A 25,702-nucleotide genomic window follows, 5' to 3' on the forward strand; every position below is an offset into this window, starting at 1 on the left:
CAACAACAGAGAGGCAGTGTCTGTCCTGTTTTTGTGCTTTGCACACATGGAGTCATGGTGTTCTCTTTCTAGTTGGCTGTACAAAATGTCTTCCATACTGCCGAATGCAGTTCTGGATCACCTTTCCTCAAATTTGTGGATAAGTTAAATTGTGAATAAATCCTGCAATTTATTTCTATTCTATTATCAATGGGCACCTGGGCCTTTCCAGTATTTATTTATTTTTTTTATTATTTTTTTTTTTTAAAGACTATCTGGCATGATGATGAACATGATGCCTTTTTTTTTTTTTATTTTTATTTTGCAATACAATTCAGTTCTACATATCAGCCACAGATTCCCTTGTTCTCCCCCCTCCCGCCCCCCTCACCTTCCCCCCAGCCCGCCCCCCATTCCAATCTCCTCCAGGGCAAAGCCTTCCCCACAGACTGAGATCAACCTGGTGGACTCAGTCCAGGTAGGTCCAGTCCCCTCCTCCCATGCTGAGCCAAGGGACCCTGCATAGGCCCCAGGTTTCAAACAGCCAACTCATGCAATGAGCACAGGACCCGGTGCCACTGCCTGGATGCCTCCCAAACAGATCAGGCCAATCAACTGTCTCACCCACTCAGAGGGCCTGATCCAGTTGGTGACCCCTCAGCCATTGGTTCATATTTCATGTGTTTCCGTTTGTTTGGCTATTTGTCTCTGTGCTTTATCCGACCTTGGTCTCAACAATTCTCTCTCATATAAACCCTCCTCATTCTCGCTAATTGGACTCCCAGAGATCCACCTGGGGCCTAGTCATGGATCTCTGCCTCCAGATCCATCAGTAGTTGGATGAGGTTTCTAGCACGACAATTAGGGTGTTTGGCCATCCCATCACCAGAGTAGGTCAGTTCGGATTGTCTCTCGACCATTGCCAGCAGTCTGTTGTGGGGGTATCTTTGTGGATTTCTGTGGGCCTCTCTAGCACTTTGTTTCTTCCTATTCTCATGTGGTCTTCATTTACCATGGTCTCCTATTCCTTGTTCTCCCTCTCTGTTTTTGATCCAGCTGGGATCTCCCACTCACCCAAGCTCTCTTTCCCTCGACCCTCGCCCTTCACTACCCCCACTCCTGTCCAGGCTGTTCATGTAGATCTCATTCCATTTCTCTGTCGTTGGGCGATCCCTGTGTCTTTCTTGGGGTCCTGTTTTCCAGGTAGCCTGCCTGGTGATGTGAGTAGCAGTCCAGTCATCCTTGTTCCACATCTAGTATCCTGTTATGAGTGAGTACATACCATGTTTGTCTTTCTGAGTCTGGGATACCTCACTCAGGATGATTTTTTCTAGATCCATCCATTTGTCTGCAAACCTCATGATGTCATTGTTTTTCTCTGCTGAGTAGTATTCCATTGTGTATATGTACCACATTTTGTTTATCCATTCTTCAGTTGAAGGGCATCTAGGTTGTTTCCATGTTCTGGCTATTACAAACAACGCTGATATGAACATAGCTGAACAAGTGCTCTTGTGGTGTGGTTGAGCATTCCTTGGGTATATGCCCAAGAGTGGTATAGCTGGATCTTGGGGGAGATGGATTCCCAATTTTCTAAGAAATCGCCATATTGATTTCCAAAGTGGTTGTACAAGCTTGCATTCCCACCAGCAGTGGAGGAGAGTTCCCCTAGCTCCACATCCTCTCCAGCATAAGGTGTCTTCAGTGTTTTTGATCTTAGCCATTCTGACAGGCGTAAGGTGGTATCTCAGAGTTGTTTTGATTTGCATTTCCCTGATGATTAGGGATGTTGAGCAATTCCTTAAATGTCTTTCAGCCATTTGAGTTTCCTCTGTTGAGAATTCTCTGTTTAGTTCTATAGCCCATTTCTTAATTGGACTGTTGGGCATTTTGATGTCTAATTTCTTGAGTTCCTTATATATTCTGGATATCAGTCCTCTGTCAGATGTGGGATTGGTGAAGATCTTTTCCCATTCTGTAGGCTGTCGCTTTGCTTTGTTGACCGTATCCTTTGCCCTACAAAAGCTTCTCAGTTTCAAGAGGTCCCATTGATTGATTGTTTCTCTCAGTGTCTGTGCTACTGGTGTTCTATTTAGAAAGTGGTCTCCTATGCCAATGTGTTCAAGACTACTTCCTACTTTCTCTTCTAGCAGGTTCAGAGTAGCTGGATTTATGTTGAGGTCCTTGATCCACTTGGACTTAAGTTTTGTGCACGGTGATAGATATGGATCTATTTGCAGCCTTCTACATGTTGATATCCAGTTTTGCCAGCACCATTTGTTGAAGATGCTTTCTTTTTTCCATTGTGCACTTTTGGCTTCTTTGTCAAAAATTATTTGTTCATAGGTGTGCGGATTAATATCAGGGTCTTCAATTCGATTCCATTGGTCCACATGTCGGTTTTTATGCCAGTACCAAGCTGTTTTTATTACTGTAGCTCTATAGTACAGCTTGAAGTCAGGGATCGTGATGCCTCCAGAGGTTGTTTTATTGTACAGGATTCTTTTGGCTATCCTGGGTTTTTTGTTTTTCCATATGAAGTTGAGTATTATTCTTTCCAGGTCTGTGAAGAATTGTGTTGGTATTTTGATGGGGATTGCATTGAATCTGTAGATTGCTTTTGGTAAGATTGCCATTTTTACTATGTTAGTTCTGCCTATCCATGAGCATGGGAGATCTTTCCATTTTCTGACATCTTCTTCAATTTCTTTTTTCAGGGACTTAAAGTTCTTGTCATATAGGTCCTTCACTTGCTTGGTTAGTATTACCCCAAGGTATTTTATGTCATTTGTGGCTATAGTAAAGGGTGATGTATCTCTGATTTCCTTCTCCGCTTTTTTGTCCATTGTATATAGGAGGGCTACTGATTTTTTGGAGTTGATCTTGTATCCTGCTATGTTGCTGAAGGTGTTTATAAGCTGTATCAGTTCCTTGGTGGAATCTTTGGGGTTGCTCAAGTATACTATCATGTCATCTGCAAATAGGGAAAGCTTGACTTCTTCCTTTCCAATTTGTATCCCCTTAATCTCCTTATGTTGTCTTATTGCTTTGGCTAGAACTTCAAGTACTATATTGAATAAGTATGGGGAGAGCGGACAGCCTTGCCTCGTTCCTGATTTTAGTGGAATTGCTTTGAGTTTCTCTCCATTTAATTTGATGTTGGCTGTTGGCTTGCTGTAAATTGCCTTTATTATGTTTAGGTATGTTCCCTGTATTCCTGATCGCTCCAAGACCTTTATCATGAAGGGGTGTTGGATTTTGTCAAATGCCTTTTCAGCATCTAGTGAGATGATCATGTGGTTTTTTTCTTTGAGTTTGTTTATATGGTGTATCACATTGACAGATTTTCGTATGTTGAACCATCCTTGCATCCCTGGAATGAATCCTACTTGATCATGGTGGATAATTGTTTTGATGTGGTCTTGGAGTCTGTTTGCCAGTATTTTATTGAGTATTTTTGCATCAATGTTCATGAGGGAGATCGGTCTGTAGTTCTCTTTCTTTGTTGTATCCTTGTTTGGTTTGGGAATCAGGGTAATTGTAGCCTCATAGAAGGAGTTTGGTAATGTTCCTTCTGTTTCTATTGTATGGAACAATTTAGAGAGTATTGGTATTAACTCTTCTTTGAAGATCTGGTAGAATTCTGCACTGAAACCATCTGGTCCTGGGCTTTTTTTGGTTGGGAGACTTTTAATGACTGTTTCTATTTCGTTAGGGGTTATTGGACTATTTAAATAGTTTATCTGGTCTTGATTTAATTTAGGTATGTGGTACCTATCCAGAAAATTATCCATTTCTTTTAGGTTTTCCAGTTTTGTGGAATAGAGGTTTTTGAAGTATGACCTGATGATTCTCTGGATTTCCTCAATGTCTGTTGTTATGTCCCCCTTTTCATTTCTGATTTTGTTGATTTGGATGCTCTCTCTCTGTCTTTTGGTTAGTTTGGATAAGGGCTTGTCTATCTTGTTGATTTTCTCAAAGAACCAACTCTTTGTTTCATTAATTTTTTGTATTGTTCTCTTTGTTTCTATTTTATTGATTTCAGCTCTCACTTTGATAATTTCCTGGCATCTATTTTTCCTGGGAGACTTTGCTTCTTCCTGTTCTAGAACTTTCAGGTGTGCTGTTAAGTCACTAGTGTGAGATTTCTCCAGCTTATTTATGTGGGCGTTTAGTGCTATGAATTTCCCTCTTAGTACTGCTTTCATAGTGTCCCATAGGTTTGGATATGTGGTGTCTTCATTTTCGTTGATCTCTAGGAAGTCTTTAATTTCTTTCTTTATTTCTTCCTTAACCCATTGGTGATTCAGGTGGGTATTGTTCAGTTTCCATGAGATTGTAGGTTTTCTGTAGTTTTTGTTGTTGTTGAAATCCAACTTTAGACCATGGTGGTCTGATAGAACACAGGAGGTTATTCTAATTGTTTTGTATCTGTTTAGATTTGCTTTGTGACCAAGTATGTGGTCGATTTTAGAGAAGGTTCCATGGGGTGCTGAGAAGAAGGTATATTCTTTTTTGTTAGGATGGAATGTTCTGTAGATGTCGATTAAGTCCATTTGAGTCATGACATCAATTAAGTCCTTTATTTCTCTGTTAAGTTTCGATTTGGGGGATCTGTCCAGTGGTGAAAGTGGGGTGTTGAGGTCTCCCACTATTAATGTGTGGGGTTTTATATGTGATTTAAGCTTTAATAATGTTTCTTTTACATATGTGGGTGCCCTTGTGTTTGGGGCATAAATGTTCAGAATTGAGACTTCATCTTGGTGGATCTTTCCTGTGATGAGTATGTAATGCCCTTCTTGATCTCTTTTGATTGATTTTAGTTTGAAGTCTATTTTGCTGGATATCAGGATGGCTACACCCGCTTGTTTCTTAAGACCGTTTGATTGGAAAGTCTTTTCCCAGCCTTTTATTTTTAGGTAGTGTCTATCTTTGAATTTGAGATGTGTTTCTTGTATGCAGCAGAAAGATGGGTCCTGCTTTCGTATCCATTCTGTAAGCCTATGTCTTTTTATAGGTGAATTAAGTCCATTGATATTGAGGGATATTAATGTCCAGTGATTGTTCATTCCTGTTATTTTTTGGTGGTGATGTGTGTGTACTTTTCTTCGTTGGGGTCTACTGCTGTGGCTTTATCTATTGCCTGTGTTTTCGAGGTTGTATCTGACTTCCTTAGGTTGGAATTTTCCTTCTAGTGCTTTCTGTAGGGCTGGGTTTGTGGATAAATATTGTTTAAATCTGGCTTTGTCATGGAATGTCTTGTTCACTCCATCTATGACGATTGAAAGTTTTGCTGGGTATATTAGTCTAGGCTGACATCCATGGTCTCTTAATGTCTGCATTACATCTGTCCAGGACCTTCTGGCTTTCAAAGTCTCCATTGAGAAATCGGGTGTTATTCTGATAGGTTTGCCTTTATATGTCACTTGGCCTTTTTCCTTTGCTGCTCTTAATATTCTTTCTTTATTCTGTACGTTTAATTGTTTAATTATTATGTGGCGAGGGGACTTTTTTTGGGGGTCTAGTCTGTTTGGTGTTCTATAGGCTTCCTGTATCTTCATAGGCATTTCCTTCTTTAAGTTGGGAAAGTTTTCTTCTATGATCTTGTTGAATATATTTTCTGTGCCCTTGAGTTGGTATTCTTCTCCTTCTTCTACCCCTATTATTCGTAGGTTTGGTCTTTTCATGGTGTCCCAAATTTCTTGGACATTTTGGTTCATGACTTTGTTGACTTTAGTGTTTTCTTTGACTGATGAATCCATTTCTTCTATTGTATCTTCAACGCTAGAGATCCTCTCTTCCATCTCTTGCATTCTGTTGATTATACTTGCATCTGAAGTTCCCAATCGTTTTCTCAGATTTTCTATTTCCAGCATTCCCTCTGTTTGTGTCTTCTTCATTTTTTCTATTTCCCTTTTCAGGTCTTGGACTGTTTCCTTCATTTGTTTCATTGATTTTTCTTGATTTTCTTTCAGTATTTTATTGTTCTCTTCCAGGACTTTATTGATTTCTTCTAATTTGTTTGCCCTTTCCTCTAGTTGTTTACAGCGTTCTTCACATTTTTTTGTCTTTTCCTCTACACGAGCCTCTAGCTTCTTCATGATGACATTCATAAGGCTATTTTCTTCTGCTTCTTCCAATTTCTGATGTTCAGGTCTAGGTGTTGGAGGAGGGCTAGGGCCTGGTGATGGTGTATTACTATTCATTTTGTTGTATGTGTTTCTGCCTTGACGTCTGCCCATCTCCTTGTGGTTCGTTCCTGGCCTTATTCGCACACTTGGTTCAGAGCTGACAGATTCAGGAAGTCTCTCTCTCTTGTCCAGATGGGAGCTCTCTTGTCCAAATTGGAAGTCCGGGACAGGATGGAAGCTCTTGTTCAGAAGGGAAGTCCGGGGGAGGATGGGTGCTCTCCTCTCTCTCTCTCTCTCTCTCTCTCTCTCTCTCTCTCTCTCTCTCTCTCCTCCAGATGGGAAATCCACGGCAAGATGGGAGCTGGGGGCCAGCCTCTAAGTCTCAAGAAGAGGCTTGGGGCTCAGGCAGATGGGCGTGGGGGCAGGGCGTGGAGACTGCAGGGTCTGCCAGGGGTCTTGGAGAAGGAGATCCTTCCTGGTGGGGCTAGAAGGGCACCTGCCCAGGGACCAGAACCTGGGGCCAAGTTGGGCAGGTCTTCCCTGGAGTTGCTGGTGCCCAGGGATGGGGTCCGGGGCAAGCTAGGGCACTCACCTGTGCTTCAGAAGGGAAGTCCTGGGCAAGATGGGAGCTGGGGGGCCTGGCCTCTAAGTCTCAGGAAGAGGCTTGGGGCTCAGGCGGATGGGCGTGGGGGCAGGGCGTGGAGACTGCAGGGTCTGCCAGGGGTCTTGGAGAAGGGGATCCTTCCCGGTTGTGGTAGAAGGGCACCTGCCCGGGGACCAGAACCTGGGCCCAAGTTGGGCAGGTCTTCCCCGGAGTGGCTGGTGCCCAGGGATGGGGTCGGGGGCAAGCTCGGGCACTCACCTGTGCTTCAGAAGGGAAGTCCTGGGCAAGATGGGAGCTGGGGGCCGGCCTCTAAGTCTCAGGAAGAGGCTTGGGGCTCAGGCAGATGGGCGTGGGGGCAGGGCGTGGAGACTGCAGGGTCTGCCAAGGGTCTTGGAGAAGGGGATCCTTCCCGGTTGTGGTAGAAGGGCACCTGCCCGGGGACCAGAACCTGGGGCCAAGTTGGGCAGGTCTTCCCGGAGTGGCTGGTGCCCAGGGATGGGGTCTGGGCAAGCTAGGGCACTCACCTGTGCTTCAGAAGGGAAGTCCTGGGCAAGATGGGAGCTGGGGGCCGGCCTCTAAGTCTCAGGAAGAGACTTGGGGCTCAGGCAGATGGGCGTGGGGGCAGGGCGTGGAGACTGCAGGGTCTGCCAGGGGTCTTGGAGAAGGGGATCTTTCCCAGTTGGGGTAGAAGGGCACCTGCCCGGGGACCAGAACCTGGGGCCAAGTTGGGCAGGTCTTCCCTGGAGTGGCTGGTGCCCAGGGATGGGGTCTGGGGCAAGCTAGGGCACTCACCTGTGCTTCAGAAGGGAAGTCCTGGGCAAGATGGGAGCTGGGGGGCCTGGCCTCTAAGTCTCAGGAAGAGGCTTGGGGCTCAGGCGGATGGGCGTGGGGGCAGGGCGTGGAGACTGCAGGGTCTGCCAGGGGTCTTGGAGAAGGGGATCCTTCCCGGTTGTGGTAGAAGGGCACCTGCCCGGGGACCAGAACCTGGGCCCAAGTTGGGCAGGTCTTCCCCGGAGTGGCTGGTGCCCAGGGATGGGGTCGGGGGCAAGCTAGGGCACTCACCTGTGCTTCAGAAGGGAAGTCCTGGGCAAGATGGGAGCTGGGGGCCGGCCTCTAAGTCTCAGGAAGAGGCTTGGGGCTCAGGCAGATGGGCGTGGGGGCAGGGCATGGAGACTGCAGGGTCTGCCAAGGGTCTTGGAGAAGGGGATCCTTCCCGGTTGTGGTAGAAGGGCACCTGCCCGGGGACCAGAACCTGGGGCCAAGTTGGGCAGGTCTTCCCCGGAGTGGCTGGTGCCCAGGGATGGGGTCTGGGGCAAGCTAGGGCACTCACCTGTGCTTCAGAAGGGAAGTCCGGGGGAAGATGCTTTCCAGTATTTATGTAACTGGTGCTATTATAAACATTTTGGTATTTTGGGGGAATTATGTGTGCAGTGTTGATATCCATTTGTAGATGTAATATACACAATATGTAAATCTCATGAATAATACATGTGACACTTGAGAGCCAGCCTATTGAGCCACAGACTGCACAAACTTTCAGCTTTGGTGAGTGGACAGTTTTCCAGGTTTTTTTTTTTTTTTTTTTTTTTTTTTTTTTTTTTTTTTACCAGCACCAATCTACTTATAGACATTGTTCTTTGCAACCATGATATCTACCATCACCGTTCATTCCTGGAGTAGTTATTAAGAGCTAGGCTCTTTGCTAAGAATGATGTACACTATAATTCAGATGACATGCTTGAGAGGAGGAGGCCTGACATGAAATGAAAACTCACTGAGAAGATCTGGAAAGAAGCAAGTTTTCCATCAGGATTAAAACTCTAGGGCTCTCACTCCACAATCCATACTTTTAATCACTAGGACTTGATAGTAAAACTTTTTCTTGGTGAATAAACCTTCAAAGACAGATTTTCTTCTGTCTGTTTATATTTACACTCAATAGAAGACCGTTGAGTGCATATAAAAAGAAAAATAAAATAATGCTTAAATAAGCAGACCTTTCAAATACTTCAATGTAACACAATTTTCAAAAGTCCTACTCTGCCCTCAGGGGCTGTATTCAGTGTACTATAGGTTGATTACAACTTACATCAGATTAAAGTTTTCCCTCTTGGACCAGAAACTCCTTCTATAACATTGTTATTATTGGTGTCACCCCGCCATTGTAGATGTGGAGGTGAGTGTTTCGTTGCTCTGTGGCATTTATCTGTCACTACCCTCTGCCCTGACAGTGGTTGCCTGAGCTTCAGAGAGTGTTTTATATGAGGAGAGTGAAGTGTTTTACTGACACCAAGTGACTTCACTCCTCTCAGGACCTGGACTTCTCCACTAGCAATGAAAAGGGCTCAACTTGTTCTCAAACTTCCAGTACTTCCAGGGGTCCTACAGACCCACCAGACACTCACCCTGCCGCTTCAGTAGGCCCTTTATGCTTCTCACATCTTCTGGAACAAACTCTAACAAGTAATAACTATTGAAATACATTTTTGAATGATAGAACATAGAATTTGGATTGTAAAATAGAATCCAGGCCTCAGTGGTGTTGTTTGTCCCTTGGACCTAATACCGGCTTCTGTGACGGGTCAGAGACTTTGTTCAGTGTTCTCTGTCTAGAGGGGCCGTAGGTGTGTGGTTAAGGTTCTGCTGTGAAACAAGAGTCTACGGTTGAAGCCTCTTGAAAGTTTATGTTAAACAAAGTTAAGCACTTTCAAGAAGCTAATGTGCTTTGACCCTCAGGGAAATGAAATGGTATTTGTTCCTTATGGTTGTATGACCCTAAGCCTGCTACTGTCACTGTGTCTTGAAGGGCTGTTGTCTATTGTAGCAAGATTTGTCAACACTCAGCTAGCTTTTCCTGGAAATTGATCTGGATAGAAAAAAAAAATCCAAATTTGCTGGGTTATCACATGGGTGGTGAAGTCTTGGATTCCAACATGCAATCACACACCTTATGGGGTGGGGGTGGGGGACTCAGATTTTTAATGTAGAAGAGGGAAGGGGCCTTTGTCTTCATGATCTCTGAGGCGCCATCTAGTGGAAGCATGCAATTCTCTCCATTTTCCAAAGTATGGCCAAGGATCCAACATTCATTCTTGACACGAGGAATATCTCTGGTCCCCCAAGATGAAGAAGCCTAGTTACTATAGACTCTCCTCATATTGGAAAGAAGTTGGGGACGTCTGTGATAAGAAATCCCTATGCCAGTTCTAGAACCCCACATTAACAGTTAAATGAGTTTTCTCTAGTAAGGCCCAAATGGTTGTCGAGGGAGGGAAAATTTAAGGGAGTTCAGTTAGCTTTGGCAGGTACTACACTCTTGTTTTGTCTGCCTATTTATGACCACAGATCTGTTTCTTCACCTGCAGGCACCAGTCTTTCCCTCTTCCTTTGGGCTTTTTTGGGATTCCTACAAAAGGGTATCCTGTAGAAAGAGTGAAGGAGGCTGAGGGTAAGCTGTGTCTAACTCACATGTGTTGAGCTGTATCTTTTTGACAAAGAGTCACCTCTTTTGAGTTCACAGAAAGGCACTGTGTAGGCTGGCAACAGCCTGTTTATTATTCAGTAAAACTGGCCAAAGTAATGAAAGCATCATAACATGATCAATGTCACCAATTACTGTAGCTGACATCAACACCATCAATTCAGTCATTTGCTTTTTATAAAATAACAATCCTATGTAAAATGAGCCCAACTAGAAGTAAGTATGTCTGGGGAGTATAGGTGATGAGGAATAGTCCATGCTCATGGGGGCATACATACCTTGAAGACAGAGGACTTGTGAGGAGCACAGCATAGCTCTTTACACTCACTGGGCACTGATAGCAGTAAAGATTGCTGCAATGAGCAACCTGTTTGCTGTGATGACAAGTTGAGACCTATGTAAATGGCTTGGTTTTCATCCTTGCATGCAACTTGGTCAACCTGTGGTTCAAAAGAGGTCATTGCTTTCTCTAACTTCATCAGTCCGCAGGAAGGTCTTTTGCACAAAGTGAGTTTCATGCTTAAGAACCAAGAGTGTGTTCTTAGAGCAGAGATACTTGTGCAAGGCACATGAGTAAATAGGCATATTTTTCTTTATTAAAAGCCTGTTTGTGATTGCTAAATTTGACCAGCCACTTGAGGGCAGGACATGGGAAGTCAGGATGAGCTATTTTCCCCTGCCCTTAATTCATCTTCTTTGCTGACTTATGGGAAAGCTAGAACTCAATGGGCAGGTTAATTGGGTCAGTGCTTTTCCATGTAGTGAACAGGTTTTCCCATCCTTGGGGAGGCATCATTGCAAAATCACTGGCATGAGAGTCAGCCTGCTTAAGCTACTGCAAAGAGACTATCCTGAGTGTCCTAGTACTCATCAAAACTCATCTTAGTGAGCACCAATAGTTAGCAGAGTATGAGATTCACACTTCTATATCTAGTAGTTTTAAGTATACCATGTTCAATGATAATAATTGTGTTGCTCAGTGAAGTTAAAGATCCAAGAAAATATCTAATAGAAAGCTGCTCAATCATGTATCCATGAAACCACCAAGCCAGACTGCCAAGGACATTTTCATCAACCTACTAATTCATTTATCCATTGGCTCACAGGATAAAAGTTTATTATGTTCTACTTGGTCAAAGTTGTGGCGAGACAGCAATAAGACATGGAGGATGATGGGAATCCATGTGTGATTTGAGTCTTAGAGGAGCCTGCTCAGTGTGAAGGACCTTTCGAAAGCTGAGCTGAGTCTGAGATACCCATCAGGCATCAGAAATGTGAGGGAAGCAAGAAAAGGAAGAGCATGTGACCATGAATTCACCATGGCATCTCTTATGAAAAGAAAGTATTTAATTAGGGATTGCTTACAGCTTCAGAAGTTGAGTCCATTATTCTCACGGTGGGGAGCATGCAAGCAGACATGGTAGGTAGCTAAGAGTTATACATTTGGGTCCGAAGGCAGCAGTGAGAACCCCTAGGCTTGGAATGGGCTTTTTGAAACCTCAAAACCCACCCCCGAGGGATTCACTTCCTCTAACAAGACCACATTTTTCAATCCTTTCAAATAGTGCCACTCCCTAGTAACCAAGCATTCAAATCTATCAGCTTATGGGGGCCATTCTTTATTTTTTATTTTTTTTATTCATTTTACATACCAACCACACATCCCCCTCTTATTGCTCCTCCTGCTCCCCCCTGCCTCCCCACTCCTGACCCCTCATCTTCTCCTCCAACAGGGTAAGTTCTCCCATAGGGGGACAGCTAAGCCTTGTATATTCAGTTGAGGCAAGACCAAGTCCCTCCCCGCTTTATCAGGGGTGAGCAAGGTGTCCAACCATAGGTAATGGGATCCAGAAAGCCGGCTCATACACTCTCCCACATGCAGAGGGTCTAGTTCAGTCCCATGCAGGTTCCACAGCTGTTGGTCTAAAGTTTGTGAGTTCCTTCGAGCTTGGTTCAGTTGTCTCTGTAGATTTCCCCATCATGATCTTGACCCCTCTTGCCTCTCTTCAAATGGACTCCCAGAGCTCAGCCTGGTGCTTGGTTGTGGATCTCTACATCTGTTCCTTCAGTTACTGGATGAAGGCTCTATGATGACAGTTAGGGTATTCACCAATCTGATTACCAGGGTAGGCCAGCTCAGGTACCCTCAAAACTATTGCTAGTAGTTCTTATTCAAACTACCACAGTAATTTTCATTTAAAACGTTGAGGATGAACATGTAACTTATACAGAAGTTTCCCATGCAAGTACAGCTCAGTGGTAGAGTATTTGACTAAGACATAAGTAAGACCTAGCAATCTAAGGCTACACAGGAATATAACACCACACAAAGCAGACTGTACTAAAATCACCAATCACATGAAATCAGAGATACAAACTTTTCAAAGAACCACAAGTGTCTCTTTTGGGTTTAACAATTTTGACCATGAAGCTACAGAGCAGATTCCTAGGTAGCATCCCAGGAAATGCGATTTTATTTTTAAACTCAGATCACATGACTATTTTCTAAATGAAGCAGCTCATTTATAATTCCAACTTTACACAGAAGCCATGTATCAATGGGTGTAATTGTGGGGACACCACTGGAATAAGAGTTGAGGGCCTTGAGCTGGTCCAAATAGAGTCATTTATGCTCATTTCAAGATGGTTCCAATCATGTCATTCATAAAGCTTTTGGAATGTCCAGAAAATGGGACACATTTGATGCCATTAGGAATCAACTGAATTTGTATAAAAGTTCATTGCTGAAGATAAATTTACATACTTCTATGGTTCCAGCATATACAGAGGGCTTGATAACTTCAATGTTGGATTAAAAGAAATTATGTTTTCCAAACTTCAAAAATGCCCATAATTAACAGTAAATTTGGGATTAGTTCTAGGATTAAGAAACTCTCATATTTATGTCCAAATACAGTGTTATTTCACCAAAATAGTAGATATAATTATAAAAATAGCTACAGGGTTTTAGTGAAGCCATCTTCCATTGGATTTTAGGAATGCTTGAAACTTTGTAGAACTATATTGTAAAGTGACTCATGTCTTAATAGTGATGTTCAGGTTTTGTGTTTTTGTTAAGCAAATACTTTACATTTTGATTGCAACTGTTCAAAATTCATTCATCCTGCTGAGCTATGGTGGTGCACACCTTTAATCCCAGTACTTAGGAGGAAGAGACAGGTGGATCTCTGTTAGTTTGAGGCCAGCCTGGTTTACAGAGTGAGTTCCAGGACAGGCTTAAAACTACAGAGAAATTCTGTCTCGAAAAAAAAAAATTCACCTATCCTCACTGCAAAAAAATGCATTGGGCCCCATTTTTAGCATGAGGGCCACATGTTAGACACCCCAAAGCATTTAATGGACCCCCATACTTTCAGGTAATTGCAATTATCAAAAGCAGAGCTAACAAGCAAGAAGACATTAAAAATGGTTAATGAAAACTAAATGAGGAATCTGAACAAATTTAGAAACAAACATTCCTCAAATGTGTACAAGATGGTTTTCAAATTTGTAGCCGTGTTTTGGGAATATCTTAATTTGTGAGAAGACTCTTGATATAATTTCTATTCCTTAACTGAATAAATTAATTTTTTAAACAAAAGAGAAGAAAATAAGACCAAGAGATTGGTGATATCTGTATACGCATTATGGTGATGCTCAGTCTCAGTACTTGGGAGGCAAAAGCCGGTGGATCTCCAGGAGTTTGAAGTCAGCTTGTTCTACATCATGAGTTCCACGCTAGCCAGGGCACACAGTGAGACCCACCTCACAAAAATTTATTTTCTGTGCATGTGTGTATGAGGTGTATGTGTGTGTTTTCTGTATGGGAGTTTGTAGTGTGTGTGCAGGGGAGTGTGAGGAGATTAGAAGAGGCAGAGGGTGTCCTGCTCCCCCACTCCACCGTATTGGAGCACACTCCTGCCTCCTGCTGCACTGGAGTTGCAGGTAGGCGGCTTCTTAGTGGTGTTTGCTGGGGCTCCAGGCCTAAATCCTCTGCTTGCACAGTGTTGTCACCCACCAAGCCCTCACCTCAGCCCCCCGGGACGCGTCTTGGAGATAATTCACTTGACATTTTCTCTATTGTAGAAGAAAGCAACTGCGGCACCATTGAGGCAGAGCATGCCCGAGCCACACAGAGGCTTCAGACTGTTTTTTTTCAGCAAGTTCAAATTTTTAAATAATGAGATGCAATTTTGAAGAGGACTTCTAGAGATTTTATTAAAATTAATACCTCTTTTAAAAGACAACAGTGACTTATTTAGACACCAAAATTTTAAAACATTGTTGAAATAATACGATTCTGCTTATGTTTGTACCTTAAAAAACATTTAGGTGATTAATTTAAGTACTTATCACACATTGCTTGGTGAGAATAGATGCAGGTTGTCTTTTGAAAAATATTTTTGAAAAGTTTTGTTTTTTGGTATAAAAGTACACCACTAAAATCAAATCAATTGCCAATCAAGAAAATATTTACCTCTATGTATATATTCCTTTATCTGTAATTTAAATTTCTTCTGTGATTTTTGCTCTTTTAAAGTGTTTTGGTTTTGGAAAATAATTCTCTGCAATATGGTGGAAAAGTCAAATTATTGGCAAGAAAGGGTCTTTTTATTTATTTATTTAATTTTTATTTTTAGTAATGATTTGTTATTATTATTGTTTTACTTCTATTTTTACCCCCAGGCAGTTCCCTCTTCTTCCTCTTCCCAGTCCCTCCCCCACCTGCCCGGTGCTCCCCCCACATCCACTCCTCCTCCGTTTCTATTTAGAAAAGGGCAGGCCTCCCATGGATATCGATCCAATACAACATATCAGGTTACAATAAGAACATCCTGTATTGAGGATGGACAAGGCGACCCAGTATGAGGAATAGAGTCCCACAAGTCAGCAAAAGAGTCACAGACAGCACCTGCTCCCACTGTTAGGAGTCCCACAAGAGGACCAAGCTACACAACCCTCACATGTATGCAGAGTGCTCAGGTCAGTCTCATGTAGGCTCCCTGGTTGTTGGTTCAGTCTCTGTAAGTCCGTATGAGCCCAGGTTAGTTGATTCTGTGGATTTTCTTACAATGTCCTTGACCCTACAATTCTCCCTATAATCCTTCCTCCCCCTCTTCTGAGGGATTCCTCAAACTCTGACTAATGTTTGACTGTGGGTCTACATCTGTTTCCATCAGCTGCTGGATGACGCCTCTCTGATGGCAAGTGGGCCAGGCTATTATTTTTTTATTTGAGAATTTCACACAGGGATGTAATGTATTCTGATTACTCCACCCACTTTCTTACTTCCTTCCCATCCCTGTCAACCACACCCCCTTCATCTCTACCTATCCCTTTATCAGGTTCATGACTTGTTTTTGTTTGTGACCCATCTGGTTTAACCAGGGTTATCTGTGACCACTGGATTGGACCTGGAAGCTTTTAAACACTCCCTAGTGCCTTACTGGCTTCCATGACAGCGGTTTGTCTAGTGTGGGCTCTTTGCTTTGGGATGTTTCCTTAGTCCGGACACAACAGAAAGGGTTGTTTCCATATGTTTGAGTGGACGCTAGGGATGAATAAGGGACTCAGAATAAGGCTGAGGACTAGAATTCTCCGCTGGAGGACTCTGAGCCACAGATGCCCAGGAATTCACAGAGCAGGCCGAGAGCCTGCCACCCTAGCCCACATACAGGCTGCAGTCAGTCCTGCTCTGCTTGCTTCTGCTTTGCAGCCTCTTCGAAGCCCCAGTACTTGGAATCCAGGTATTAGTCAAGGTTTATCACTTGAGAACCCAGGAATTTGTGAAATTGTCTCCGTGGCCTGTTTCCTCCACACAGCGTCAAACCCAAGGGTTTGCTGCAGCCCAAACTCAATGTGCACCAAGAGTATCGGTCATCTGCCAGCGTCTCATCTCATCTGCCACTAGATGGCGACATTCGTCATGCTATGGATGGGCCTCCCACTGTCTCAACCACTCTAAACCTTTTAAGATCTGTCAGCTCTGTAGTGCCTGATACCGTCTGCCCTACTTCTCTGAGGACATTTTTTCAAGTGGGAAACACACGATGCAGCTCCTCCTCTGAAACGCTAACATGCCTTAAAGTTTTGTACTAGGCAGCTGACACCCTACCTATTGTTTTTATCATGGTGCGCGTGCCTACACGAACTCTGTCTTCAAGCATGTGAAGTGTGCAACAGTACAGCATCGTTAACTGTAGGTACAGTGCTGCTCAGAGGGCCTGTAGATCGAATCCATCTTTCCTAACTGACTTTTCACACCTGTTTATACCTACCTTAGCAATTTCCTCCTCCAGCTCTTACCCCCGACAAGAACAATCCAAGATTTCATGATGTTGATAATGATGATATTAATTTTTTATTCATGCATGAAAATTGCACATATTTTTAGGTACTGTGCAATGTTTTGAAGCACATACACAGATACCTTAAATTTAACTGTTTTAGATATTCTGCAAATGATGGGATCTTGCTGTATTTGTCTTTCTGGGCTGGTTTACGTCAGTTATGTTTTGTCATTTGATCCGTAACATGGGCACTGTAGAATTTTCTTTCTTTTTTTTTTTTAATCCCAAGAGAGTCTGAAAGTTTTTTATTATTAATCTTTGAGAATTTGATACAATGCATTTTGATCACATTCATCTCCCACTTCTCTCCCACCTCCTTCCAGATCCATCCCCACATTTCCTTCCTTCCTTCCTTCCTTCCTTCCTTCCTTCCTTCCTTCCTTCCTTCCTCTCTCTCTCTCTCTCTCTCTCTCTCTCTCTCTCTCTCTCTCTCTCTCTCTTCTTTCTTTCTTTCTTTCTTTCTTTCTTTCTTTCTTTCTTTCTTTCTTTCTTTCTTTCTTTCTTTCTTTCTCTCACCCCATTGAGTCCAGGTTTTGCTTTCCACATTCTCCTGGCTGTGGGGCCATCAACTGGAGCATGGTTGAGACTTGCCAGAGGGTGGGTGAGTGTCACATCCTTAAATAAAACTGTCTCCCCCTCTACCAGTAGTTATCTATTGTCAACAGCTTTTCAGCTAGAGTGGGGCTTCGTGGTCACCTCTCTCCCCTCCACACTGGGATTTCGTTTGGCTTGATCTTTTACAGCTCTCATGCAGGCTGTCCCAACCACTGTGTGTTCATATGTGTCACTGCCATATTGTGCCCAGAAAATACTGTTTCCTTATAGTTACCCACAACATCTGGCCCTTATGATCTTTCTGTCCCGTTTTCCCTAGGAGTAGGGGTGTGATACAGATGTCACGGTTAGGGCTAAAGATTCGGCAGTTTCTTATTCTCTACATCTTGGCCAGTTGTAGGTATCAGTGTCAATCACCATCTGCTGAAGAAAAAAGCTTCATTAATGAGCATTGAGAAATGCACTAATTCGGGCATAGAGATAAGTCATTAGAAGCTGATTTACAACTGTGTTCATTTAGCAGAAAAGCCGCTAGGTTTTCCTATGGGCTCCATAATCTATCTAGCCACAGATTCTTGGCCCTGACTATAGTACTAGCCATGGATTCCATCTTATAGAGGGCTTTAAATCAGACTAGAACGTGGTTGGCTACTCCCACTAAACATATATTTTGCCCACCAGCTTTTAAGTTGTCTCCACATCTTGGCTATGATTGATAGGGCTGCAATGACCACTGGGGTTGCAAACCCTTTCTATCATTTCAGATCTATACCCAGAAGTGGGATTGCTAGGTCATATTACAGTTTTGTTTTTAACTTTTGAGATGTCTTTTCACAGTTCCCATATGATGACACTATCATACATTCTCAACAACCATGTACACAGCTTCCAATTTCCCTCCTTCCTTGCAACTACTTGTTGTCTTTGGACCCTTTCACAACAACCATTCAAGCAGGTGTACCACTTTCTGTTGCTGTGGCTCTGATTGGCATTTCCTGGGTGATTAGTGATGTTAGACACTTTTCATATACCAGTTGGCACCTGTGTGTTTAATTTGGAGAAATGTCTATTCAAGTCATTAGCATACGTTAAAATCAGGTTGTTATTACTATTGAGTTGCAGGAGCTTCTTGTCTGCTTTGGTGATTAAACCACAGGGACCTTTTGTGATGATCCAACTCCTTGATCTCCCTTACCAGCTCTTTGTTGATCACTCTACAGTATTTATCATCAGGGGTCCCTCTGGAGCTTCAACTGTGCTAAGCATCTCTGCGGACTTCTGTGTATGACCCATATTGAATTCACAATCTCTCCCACATGCTTGCTCTTCTTCCTCACTTCCCTTCATTTGAGCAGGGCAGCATCATCTACCTGGATTCCTGCTCTGTACTCATTTCTATAATAGTTTTTACTCTCAAGATGTACAAGCATATCTCCTCACAGTAGTCTTCCCCCTCTCTGCATATGTGTATGCCTGTGATCTTCGCCTCTCTGCATGTGTGTGTGCCTGTGTGCATCAATGAGGCCAGAGGTCAAAGTCAGGCATCTTCTTCCATCATTCTTTACCTTCTTTTTTGAGATGTTCTTTCACTGAACCCACTGCTTGGGGATCAGCTAGAATGGCTGGCCAGGGAGGAATCCACCTGTCTTTGACTCACTCTTTCAGGTGAGTGCAGCCAGTCCTGTATTTATGTGGGTGCTAGGTATCCAAACTCAAGCACACGACCCCACTGAGCTGTTTCTCCAGCCAATTCTATTAGTAGCTTTTGCAAGTGTAATTCTCTGCATTCTTTACTCCTCTATCTGAATTCTGTGGTCACTCTTTTGGTCACCTGAACAGATTTTTAAATTGCTTCACATCTTGCTTTTCCTCCTTCCATTCTCCCTAGATCACAGCAACAATGCACATTCATGCACATCTACACAGGGATATATATTACATGCATACATGTATCCATCTGTGAAGAAATATATAAAGATGTATGCATGGATATATTTTCATGTCTCCTCCTCACACCACTGCTTCCAGTGAGAATAGAAGCCTCGAGCTTTCTGTTGTGTACAGCATCTCCAGTGCACACCTCGGTGTCTCACAGAACAGGAAGTGCTCAGTGAGCATTTATTGGATGGACAAATTTCCCCACTGAACCAATAATGGGGCCAGAGCAATATTAGGGAGTTGTTGGCTTATATCTTTGTCCTGTGAGCTCCTTGATGGGCTGAAGACAATGTCCTCAGCAGAAGGTACTGACTGAAGATTAGGTAAATATGTAATTTCATATAAAAATTGACAGCTCTGTCAGAGGAGAGGAAAACAAAAAAAGCAAATAAGGTATTGATTACATTCAATTCCATTCAATGTGGTCAGTAGATATTAATTGAATGCCTATTATGTGCAAGGACATGGTCAAGACACTTGGAATACAGTAATAGAAAAAACAGATCAGGTACTTTCCCTCACAGCTAATATCTCTTCATTTTTATGGGTACTTGTCAGCTTTTCTGAGAGTCTGATTAATCCCTTCACTGCTCAACATATCATTGGTCCCCATTAGGAGTTTTTGTCAAATTCCAGGATTATTTTTACATCGAGAGTTGGACTTAAGAAAGAACAATACTTTTCTTTTTAAAAAGTTTGTGTATATTTCTACACACACACACACACACACACACACACACACACACACACACACACACATATATATGTGCACATACATGTGAATGTATGTATTTGTGTGTGTGTTGTATGTGCACATATGTGTACATTTGTGGAGAACAGAATTCATGCTGAATATCTCTCTCAGTCACTCTCCACATTATTTTTTGAGATTCTCTCATTGAGCTTGGAATTTATTGACTATTCAGCTGTATCAGTCACCCAGTAACTCTCAGGGATCCTCCTGTTCTACTTCTCCCTCACTTGGGTAGACAGGCATGTACGACTGTGCTTGGCTTTTTACATGGGTGCTTGAGAACTCAGTTAGCATCTCATGTTTGTATGGCAAACATTTGCTGCCTGAGCCACCTTCCCAGCTCAGTACACTGTTTTCAGTGTACATTATAATTAATTTATTATTTTTCTGGTGTGATGGGTAGCTTACATTTTTGGATCGGTAACTCTGACATTACAATTCAGTGCTTGACTTTACCTCTTCATAACATGAGAAACTCACTTGGACTTGAATAGACCCCAAGAAGACTATAAAGACATGCATGAAGTTGCCCCCAACATGTATTTAACCTCGAGCTGGGCTTGGGTACTAGTTTTGGAGTTCAAGTGAGGTCTGCTCTCACTTTCAACTGGAACATTCATGGATTAAACACTTAAATAAAATCCTTGGTGACCTGCTTCCCCAAAGTGATCCAGGCACTATAAGATCACAACCATCTTAACTGCTAGAGTTTCCACACCTGAGACTAGCAACAGCCTCTACATTCATTTATTAGTTTTATGGATTATGAACTATTTTTTTCACATGAAAGCTGATGAATCCTCACAAGAACCTTGAGAAATTGGCAGCTCTCCATTGCCCCTTTTGAGGAAGGACAGCAATGTTGTTCAGAGAGGTCTTATTTGCTCAAGGTAGGAGAATTAAAATACATGAATAATGGGACTGCCCCTAGTCTTCTGAATTCAAAGTGGCTTCTCTGTCCTTCAGAATCAGAGAATCTTGTGTCTTATTGTTTAAAAAACACCCATTTTAAATTTAAATGGCAACACTAGAAAAGAAGCCAGAAGGCAGGCAGGGATGAGTTCTTCTGTGTTCGGGGCTCAGTCCAGTGTGATGACATTTGGAGGCACCTTCCCCCACCATGTAGAAAGACTTACAGGTCACCTGTGATGATACAAAGGTGCCAAGAGCCGTGACATAAGAACATCACAGGGCAATTAACATTCAAGGTATCAGTCGACAAGGAGGAAACTCTCCAGAGGGAAACCTTGTTAATTAAGGCAAGGCCACAAGGCCACCGACTCTGGAATATCATTTGCTTCTGTCTGTAATTCCACATGTGCTACTGCATTTTCCCCTAGTGGCTATGGGGAATACCCCACTGCCTGTACTGAAGTGTGTTTATCTCATGTATGCATCCTGATCTGTTGGGGATCTCTAGCTGTGGAATGTCTAGAAGATGACTCCTTCTTAAGGTATATTGTCCATTTGATATCAACAATGTTAGCTTATACAGAGTTTTGATGAATAAAAGTGAATACAAAGCAATGCTACACAAGTCAGGGATTATAAATTCCCCCAAAAGCTGTTTTAGATCACAGCTCAGGTTGACATAGGAAAATAGTTGTATTTTCCCAGCTGCCAAGATAGCTGTACACTATTAGCTGATTTAAAGCTTCAAAGTAGCTTTAGATTAGACCAGGTGCCTTGCTAATGGTTTTTAAGATAAACTATTCCCAGAAAAAGCAGTCCAGTTCATGAGGACATTATAGCCAGCTGTCTGATTTGCTGAACCAAGGGTGCAAGCAACCTAATTACTGTGTCACTCTCTCTTGCTGGGTCTGGCTGATAACCCAGGACAGTGATTAATTCTCTGCACAAATTCCTAACCTCAGTTTTATGGTACAGGTATGTAACCTTAAGACTTAAAGTTCAGCCAACTAACTTTTTTCTGTGTTGGGCCCTGAAATTGTGCAGGTAACAGGGAGCAATCAACCAATGTCTAGAGATAAAAATGTCTTTCATTCAGCTACACCACAGGGGAAGATTTTCCAATTGGCCAGGGCTACAGACTTCATAGCCCCGAGAAAGAGTTGCAAATTTTCTTTTTTTATGGTCTAAAGTTACATGCAAGACAGAAAAATATTTTTTAAGATTTAAGATGCTTTTAGTGTCATTGTGCCTTCGAACATGCTTAGTGAGCTAATATTAAAAGATTTAAGGTAATCCTGAGTCCGAACCAAAGCATTTAGGACACATCTCTCTCTCTGTAAGCACTCAGAGTCTGAGAAACCCTGGCATTTATGACTGTTAATCACAAAATGTTAGTTTAAAATGTATAGGATGTGGTACACAATTTCCTTAATTTTCTTAGACTCCTCAGTTTTATAACTCCTTTAAAATCCTTTATAAGACTATCTCTCTAGGTTGATAACAAAATGACTGGTTATTTCTTTGTAGCTGCAAGTTACAGCCCACCAATTAGAGAGTCAACAGAGAAAAAAATTCTCCTTCCTTGCTTTGTGACAAGTTATTTAGATTTATTGCATGCGAGTTTTCAGGATGACTCGTCTTTTATCATTTACTTAAGAAATGGAATGTGATCTTCCAACGTAACTCCTATATTGCCTGAAAGATTCTGCTGGGTATACATAGCTGTGAAGAACAGAGGGATTCAGATTCAACGTAAGAGAATAAAGAGAGAAGCCATCAGAACAGGTGTGGGAGTGTTTTCCCAACCCCCTCTGATACTCAGATAGGAAATGTCTTAGCTTTCCCTTTGAGCTCTGCCTGCAGCCTGGAGGCTGGTTCTTCCTGGACCATGACACGAAGGGAGCTGACAAACAACTGCGTGTAGGGAGGACTGAAGTCCCATACTGTCACTCCGATGCCCCTGGAATAGAGAAACACAGGAAGACAGATCCAGACTTGGGCTGTGACTGACAGCACCAGCTTTGGATCTCTGCGTATTGTCTTTTGATCTCATGACTTCTTTACTTTCAATCTTTCTGGACCTTATTTAACATCTAGTCAGATCATGAGTTTCCCCACAACTCATTCAGGGAGACCAGAATATATAGGCTCAGCTTCGGGCCTGAGTAATTCCTCTTTTTTTTTTTTTTTTTTTTTTTTTTTTTTTTTTTTTTAAAGAACAAAGTCACCTACCAGGAGGCCAGGGGACTTAGCTTCACTTAGCAGGAATGGCTCTGGGAACATGTGGGAAGGTGGAACTTCAGTTAGTGATATGACTCCATTAGATTGGACCGTAGGCAAGCCTGTGGTGGGTGTTTTCTTGACTAATGACTAATGTGTGAGAGTCCACGCCACTGTGGTCTCTGCCACTCATGGGCAAGTGGTTTTGGGTTGTATAAGAAAACATGCTGAGCAAGCCAGAGGGAACAAAACAGTAAGCAGCACTCTTTCATGGTCTCTGCTTCAGTTCCTGCCTCCAGGTTCCTACTTTGAGCTCCTGCCCTGACTTTCTTCAGGGATGGACTATTACCTGGAAGTATAAGATGAAATAAACCCTTTCTTCCAAGTTGATTTTGGTTACTGTGTGTTATTACAGCCATAGAGAGCAAACCAAGGTGGGTGATATCTTCTGGGATCTCTGTGTAACATGTGAGGCTTTAGCTCTACTGTTTCATTTACCAGCTCTACCAGCCACACTAGGAGGGGTCTCAGACCTAGTAGTAGTAGGTTTTATTTCTTGGATGATTGTTAATTGTTCTTTGTTTCCTCCTTAATTCTGCTCTTGCTATCCCTTTCAGCTGATTGACCAATTGATTTTCTTCCTCGATTTGTTTCCAGCCCCCTTGATGCTTCACCACAATTAAGTGATGAAGATAGCAAGTCTCTTTTTCAAGTTAGGCATGAAGTCTTATGGTTGGAACCTGGAGCTGGAAGCTGGGTATGCACAGCCTTGCTTTGTTTACCTTGCTGTCAAGAGATTACTCAGCTCTCATTCCAGAGTTCAGGAAATCTCATCTGCCCTTGAGAATTTCAAATGTATTGATCCAAAGAAACAACAACATGAAAAATGAGGAGGTTACAGAATATGCCAAGCTCTTGCCCAAGAGAATGAAGGAAGCCAAAAAAAAAAAAAAAATGCCAGGAACAGATCGCCAAGAGACATAGGCTGTCTTGCTGAGAGCTTCTACTTCTAAGTCTGAGTCTAGTCAAAATTAATCTTGGGGCTGGAGAGATGGCTCAGCAGTTGCTCTTGCAGAGGACCCAAATCCAGTTCCAAGCACCTGTGTGGTGGCTCATAACTGTCTGTAATTCAAGTTCCAGGGGATCCAATGCCTCTTTTGACCTCTGTGAGCTTTCTCTCTCTCTCTCTCTCTCTCTCTCTCTCTCTCTCTCTCTCTCTGTCTCTCTGTCTCTCTCTCTCTCTGTCTCTCTCTCTCTGTCTCTCTCTCTCTCTCACACACACACACACACAAAATAAGATAAATAAATATTAAAAATTTTTTAGGAGTAATAAATAAATTATTGAACCTTGAAAAAAATACATATCCCAAAGTCCCATGCAGGTCAGTCCTGAGAATAAGAATTCTGAAGCAAGCACCACCTGTGATTCTGAAATAGTTTCCAAGGATCCCAGATTAATAAATTTGTGACCCACAGGGCAGTTGCACTTTCATAGATGCTTTGCCCATACCCCTGTGAGTCTCTGTGCTTTCATCTCCACACAGAATGGCCAGTCATAGAGATCCTCTGAGCCCCTGGGACACAAAGGCACAAAAAGTCCTTGGCCTCAAGTTTTAATTTCAAGCTCTTGTTCTTCCACAGAGACCGATGTCATGTAAACACGCTTCTGCTCGCAGAACCTCCACCTGCATGTGAGACCCGTTCCCTTGAGTAGGGTGTGACCTCATGTTCAGTGTAGGCTCTGAGTGATCTAATGCCTTAATTGGGGAGCACACTCAGTACCAGAGTTTCCAGGATGGGACAATAGTGGCAGAAGTCATGTTCCCCGCCTCACCCTGGAGGAGGATAAGGAGTTTTCAAGCAGGGTAAGGGTGGGGTGACAGCTATTTCTGGGAAAGGAAGGTAATAACAGTGAAAAGGTAGTGTGTTTGATAGCATAAGCCTGTGTGGCCAAAGTGCAGACATGTGGAAGAGTAAGGGATGGAACCCATGTGATGGTTCTGGAGAACCATACCACGAATCAGTCTTTCACACTGGCTAGAGATGTGCATTTGTGAATGGATACACCAAGGGCATCTGGGAAACAGGTGGAAATAGAAAGCCTCAGCTGGAAATAGAAATGCTGATGGAGGTTATAGTTCAGAATAAAGACCTCGAAGGCTTCACTCAGGAGAGCAGTGGAAAGGCCCAACACCAGAGGGAAGAACGTCGAAGTCAGGCAAAAACCAGGCGCTTGACACTCAGTGGAAGGAGAGGGGGCAAACAGGAGAAAACCTCAACACTGCCTCCCAGATTTTCCAACCAAGTGGATGAGTGGATGACCAGCTGTGCAGGCAGAAACCCAGTTGGGGGAACTCAGTTGAATTTTGTTGTGACTATGCAGTGTTTGATGTTTTGATAGTTGTTACTGTCCCAGGTTCCAGTGCTTCAATATAGATTCATATATTGAGATAGTCTTTTATTAGAGAAAATAATCAGTAAGATTTTATTATATATATTTATGGAGTAAAGTAGTGTGTGTGTGTGTGTGTGTGTGTGTGTGTGTGTGTGTCTGTGTGTGTGTGTCTGTATGTGTCTGTGTGTGTGTCTGTGTCTGTGTGTGTGCATGCACTTATGCCTTGGGTAGGAGAAGTTCAAATCTCTGGAGACAGAATTATGCAATTAAATGTACAGTACCTAAAATGTCCATCTATTTTGACACAAATTAGGTTGTTTTTGCTCACTCTACTTGAATTAAATAACTCTGCTATAAGTCATTTTTTACTTACTTTGTAATAT

The sequence above is a fragment of the Peromyscus eremicus genome, chromosome 15 (genome assembly GCF_949786415.1).
Source record: "Peromyscus eremicus chromosome 15, PerEre_H2_v1, whole genome shotgun sequence".
Taxonomy (NCBI): domain Eukaryota; kingdom Metazoa; phylum Chordata; class Mammalia; order Rodentia; family Cricetidae; genus Peromyscus; species Peromyscus eremicus.